The 5,863-nt window shown below is 37.8% G+C and overlaps 1 long non-coding RNA gene across 1 annotated transcript; it reads left to right on the forward strand.

The window, feature by feature from the left end:
• Positions 1 to 360: 360 nt before the first annotated feature.
• On the forward strand, positions 361 to 782 carry LOC108377119 (uncharacterized). Its single transcript, XR_001849299.1, has 2 exons — positions 361 to 536; positions 607 to 782. It is a non-coding gene; the product is annotated as an uncharacterized LOC108377119 (long non-coding RNA).
• Positions 783 to 5,863: the final 5,081 nt, after the last annotated feature.

Consider the following 5,863-nt stretch of genomic DNA (forward strand, 5'->3'; position numbering starts at 1 on the left):
AGCGCATACGTGTCACCATCTTAGCTGGCACGCAAGCAACACTTCCGCTTCATTGCTTTTCGTTGGCAATGAAATGCAAATAAAATTACAAAAATTTATGTTAAGGTTTGCTTACATTAATTATTATTTATGTCAACAATATTTCGGTGAATGAGCAAAAAAAAGCTTCATTGGTGAAATCACACCAAATCGCAATCTATTAAGAAATTAACAAATTCAATTTGATTTGTTTTCGATTTTTTTTTGCATTAATTAATTTACGGTGCTTTGGCTTTCTGCAAGGTGTTGTGTTGTAATATTTTTAAGTATTAATTTTGATTTCACATTTAAATTTAGCACAATACTGCTAATTTTAAGTTTATGGGCAACACGTTTATGGACATCTAAAACTGTTGGCTAATTTTTGGGTATTTACAGACCAGATTTGCGAATTTTAAAAAGGAAATTTTCGAAATATGAATTACGAAATTTCGATGAATGTTAAAAGGAAAGTTATGTTTATTCACAACACAATAAACAAAGGAGCAAACCAAGAGGTGTTTACCGTTTTGCTATGTGGATTTGTTATTATTATTGTGGCGTAATAATATCTATTTACTTTTTTAGCTAAGTGTAAGCGGTAGAAGTTATAGCTGCTATTTCGGAAATCCCCACATTTCATAATCAGACTTCTGTTTCTAGGCTTCAGCAGGAATCGAACCTGCCGCATCGATGTGCAAAGCCAGTAACTCTAACCACTAAGGAACAATCATTTTTGCCAAATATATTATTGAAAAATGTAACTGTGCTTTTCAATTGCCCATCGATACCAAAGTAGCATGCTTTGGCCAGAGTCGTACTACCGCCAACAGTGATATGCTTCTCAAAACATAAAAAAAAATCTTTATCTGTTGTCACCATCCCTCCCTACTTTTCCTGCTTCTCTTAACTGGAAAATTTTGAACTGACGGCTATGCTGTTGAAGACAAAGATGTGAATATCATTTACTATTACTACTATTTACTATTACCCCGTCGACTTCAGAGCCTTGATGTGTCCAAGCCACGTTATTTCTCTTCTCACCTCATCTTGGTCGAATGAAGGGGCATTGGTTTGGGTTCTTCTTTGTCAAACGCGTCACCTGTGTTGCTTTTAAAAAGTGTAGTGAAGTGTTTTCTCCATATCTCAAGCGCACTCCAGACGTCTTTTACCAAGTTTCCATATTCAACTGCCGTATTTTCTTATATAATTTTTCGCAAAGATAGCGACTTATTGCCTCCAATAAAGTGTTTAGAAGAGTTCTACACTTTGCCAGCTGGGCATGTATGTGCATGATAATACATGTATGCATGCCCGGCTTTAGAAGCAATGACGACCGAGGCGTAAATGGAACGAAGCGCCCTTTGATAGCAATGCTTATTACCTCGGTTTCTTGTTCTTATACAAATAGTAGAAATAAAAAATCCAGTTTTTACTATAATCAAAATCTTCAAATATCAATTACAACAAGTTTACCTGCGTGGTTTGGATTGAGAAAATTTTTCTGTGGCTTGAACAAGCCAAGCTACGTAACAATCACGTTTTCAATAGATAAGATAGCCAAAGCGTTTCTTGGGACATAGTAGATCCTCGATACATTTTGATTAGTTGCGATTTCGAAACACTTCGCTCCCTGCTGACAACAGTCACTGGCAAAGTCAAAAAAATACCTGAGAGAAACCCAAACATTAGGAAATACATGGAAGACATTTTTCTTGACGAAATTCAAGAATCTCCAAAGACCGATTCAACGCTACAGGTATAATACGTCGTAATTGTTTCAACTGTACATAAAGCTCCAATCCATTTATGTCCGAATTCTCTTCAGCTGTGAGTGGGGTGCTCAGCTCACGACATTTTGTTGTCCTTGACAGCAACCAGGGCAGTGTCAACTATAACGACGAAAACAACAGTTCTAATTGGATCTGCTGTTGTGAAAATTTCAAACTCATTTTGACTTTCGTGATCGAACATCTTCTTCTTTCTTCTTTTGCGAGATGAGCATTTTTTTCACAAATTCCAAGCCCTTATTTCTGTAGATGGATAGAAATTCACCGCAATTTCCTATAAACTCAGTGGCTGCTGCAATATCCACGGTTGTAGTCTGCATTGATATTTCAGATTAAAGGAAAAGGAAATCACCATTAGCACTTTTTAAATTTAATGACTTTAACTATGTCCACTCTGTTTTCCTAGCGAGTTGCGCATAATGGTTTGTCCGGAGAGATTTTGGACATGATTTTTCAAAATGGTTCATCTCTCGTTAGATGCTCAAAACAGAAAGTAGATGCGCTGAAATATACCAAAAAGCATGATGCGTGTTCTAGATGAAGAGGCAGCATCGCCCTTCACCCAGTTCAAGGAATGTCATCCCCATTGTAGAAGTGGTACTTTCACATTTAATTCGAGGACCCCAGCTTGATCTTCTTAGTTTTGTTAATAACTGATATTTATGTTGTTTTTTTTCGAGTAGAAAATTAGTCATTAGTCATCAATAAAGAAATTANTCTCCTCCGATTTGTGGCGTGCGCCTTGATGTTGTCACACAAAGCGGAGGGACCTACAGTTTTACGCCGACTCCGAACGGCGATTGTATTTTTATGAGAAGCTGTTTTTCATGGCAGAAATACACTCGGAGATTTGCCATTGCCTGCCGAGGGACGACCGCTGTTAAGAAAAAACCTTTTTTCTACATTTTTGCGATGTTGCTTTTGACCAGGGTTTGAACCCAGGCATTGTGGAGTGGAAGCGTGCACTGCTTACCACTACACCACAGCGGCCGAGAAATTAAATGCCATTCCATCATTTTTCGCCCCCTCAATTTGGCAACCGCCCAAACCGCCGATCCGTCCTAAAGCCGGCCCTGCATGTATATGAATGAATTTTCTGCAATAGATTAGAGTTAAAGTCTTAATTAAAAAGATGATAATTTCTAAATTAGCTCATATCTCTTTATGACTTTTAAATCCCCTTTCCGCAGGGACATGACCTTCCAAACAGAAACGCTAATGAGATGAAAGTGCTAAAAGTAGCAAGCAATTAAATTTACATCAAGGACGCATTCAAATGCAATATACATACACATATGTTTATACTTACTTAGTAGCTTAAGCGAAAAAAAATGTGTTAAATGTACAGTAGAACTGTGAAAAACTAATATGGATTATGCATACGTTTGGCAGCCTTTTCTGCTTCACAGCGCACGCCTAACCCATCTGTGTCGAAATGCAAGCTAGGAACAAAGTGCTCATGTCGCTAGCCGGCAGCTCCTGGAGAGCAGACAAGGAGACGTTCCCGCGACAGGTGGGTCTACGTAACCGGAACGACTCATATTCATATGTGGCCATTCCCCAAAACTCTTTGGGGAATTTTAATACTGTTACAATCACAACAACAGCCGGTCGATAGCAAACTACGCAGTGTGGTCGACAGAAATCAGCGAAAAGTAGTAGAGAATTTTAAAAACCTGCCAGGACGTCTACAGGCTATCACCGCATTTTGCCCGAGTATCACCTCCATGAAGAAAGGCAGTGAAAGAACACAACACTATGCTATCGAAGAATTTCCTCGTGCGATGCCATTGTGGAAACGAACGCAATAACGCTCTGCTTAGAAACGGTCCACCTACCGACATGTAAGATGGCATCGGCACGACTGGAGATCAGACATATGGCCGCCCGTACAGTGCAATACAGAGCGACTCTCAACAACCTACACCTCGATTCAGTCAGAACGAGTCTTAGCAGCCGTAAGAACAGCATCATAATTTTATTTTATTTAATTTTTAAAAAACTTATTGCTAAAAGTTTAGAGCAATAAGGGATAAAAATATGGTAACCATTTTAATGGTTAGACTACATACATAGATTATGTAAACATGAAATAATTTTTACGATTTATTTGTTAGGAAAAATGGCAAAAAACAACAAGTCTGAGCGGTATAAGTTATAGCTACTATTTCGGAGATCACCACATCTCCTCATCAGACTTCTTTTTCTAGACTTCAGCAGGAGTCGAACCCGCATCACCGATGTGCAAATATTTTGCTAAAATTCGGCACAGGATCGAAAATCCAACTGAGAGCAATGCCGGATATCTCTCTTATAGCCAGTTTCACGAAAGCAATTTAAGTGAAAAGGCTGCAACTATGATACGATTATGAATATGTCCCAAACTTTTTACATATGTATGTTAGGGTGGTCCGAAAATGCATGTGAAAAAGTAAAGTCGGAATTTTTAGGGGTATATTTTTTCGGCATAGAACAATCCAAGGGGGTGAACGCATTAAAATGCCGGCTTTAATTGTTTTGGACTACCCTAATGTACATATATACTTATGTAACTCGATGTAACTACAATGACGTGTGAATGGCATGTGAATTTTAAGAGAAGGATGAGAGGATGCGAGTGGCCAAGCTGTCTTTTCCACAACGCACAGAGCAAACTGTGTACAAAACTTGTAAGCATTAATAAATACGTGCATATGTATGTATGAACCTTACATACATACAAACGTATACATAAGTACAAATGTGCAGGCTGTCATGAACTGTTGTAAATGGAGTATATTTTTTATTCAAAATGGTATTTGTTTGTTTTTATTGTAAAACAGGTAAAAATAGCTACAAGGACGCTATTTGCGTCAAGTGTGTCGCGCGCTCGCACACACATGGAAAATAGCATAATGCAGCAGAAAACAAGCAAAGGTGATACCAGCAGAGAATGTAGTGCTTTAGTTAGAACTGCCACAAAAATGAGCAATCCAACATGCTACGCTGAGCGGAAACGCAAACGAGACTCTAAAGTTGTAATTTTTTTAAGCCGTAAGAGCGTTCGCTCTATAAGCGCTTACAAACTTTAGAAATGTGGTTTTCCTAAATTAAAGTTAAAAAAAAATTGTCACCTAACGTCGATATAAATACCTACTAAATAAAGGCCGTTTTCTGAAGTAACCTGTAACTTGAAAGCTCACTTTTTATTTAAAGATTGCATTAAAATTTATGATTGTGTCCAAAGTAAAGCGTTTTATTATCGGTTTTAAATTGGTTTACAACCAAGAAATATACATACGTCACAACCCGATAATAGAAACGCTTAACTTTAGACGTAGCTTTATTTTTAATCCAACTGTAAATATAAAGTGAGCTTTAAAGTTCAGGGTAGCTGATCGAAGTAGTTTATCGAGTGAAAGATAACGTAACTTATCCAAATGCCAAATACATACTAATCACCCAGCGAAAGAGGGACAAATACAGTGGAAATATCATGTACCGTCCTTTGTCGATGATACCTATGGTGCCCACATGTTGTGTCCATGACCAGCCCTGTGCGGACTCATAGCTCTTTGGCTGACTTACAGATATTTGCGTTATTTCATTGATTTTTTTAAATGGAATTGCATTGTGGTTGGCCGGAAATATCAACTCCATTTTCCATTCTACTTGAGGAGTAGAGAGATAGAGATTCAATGTACAGTGTAACCTCTCCAATGCACAACACTAATAGACGGAAGCTTCCCTTGGGCGAACATTTTTTTCTAACCCCGTATAAAACGTAACGTTTTTATGCACACATTTCGTTTGGTTACCGCACTCCTTTTTGTTCAGGAATAGCGTAAATAATACTCCTAAATATATTTACCTGCCTTTATGCATATGTATGTATATATGAGTGACATACTTTTGAAATAATACATACAAATTTCTTTTTGAACAACCTATTTAGCATAAAATCAATTAAAAAAATTCTAAAATGAGCTACCCTCCCCCTTAAGCGGACATCTCTATTGGGCGGACAAAACATGACTTACGGTATGTGTCCGCCAAAGGGAGGTATCACTGTACAT

Source organism: Rhagoletis zephyria, unplaced genomic scaffold (assembly GCF_001687245.7).
Source record: "Rhagoletis zephyria isolate East Lansing unplaced genomic scaffold, Rhagoletis_zephyria_1.1 Rzeph_scaffold_11516, whole genome shotgun sequence".
Lineage (NCBI taxonomy): Eukaryota > Metazoa > Arthropoda > Insecta > Diptera > Tephritidae > Rhagoletis > Rhagoletis zephyria.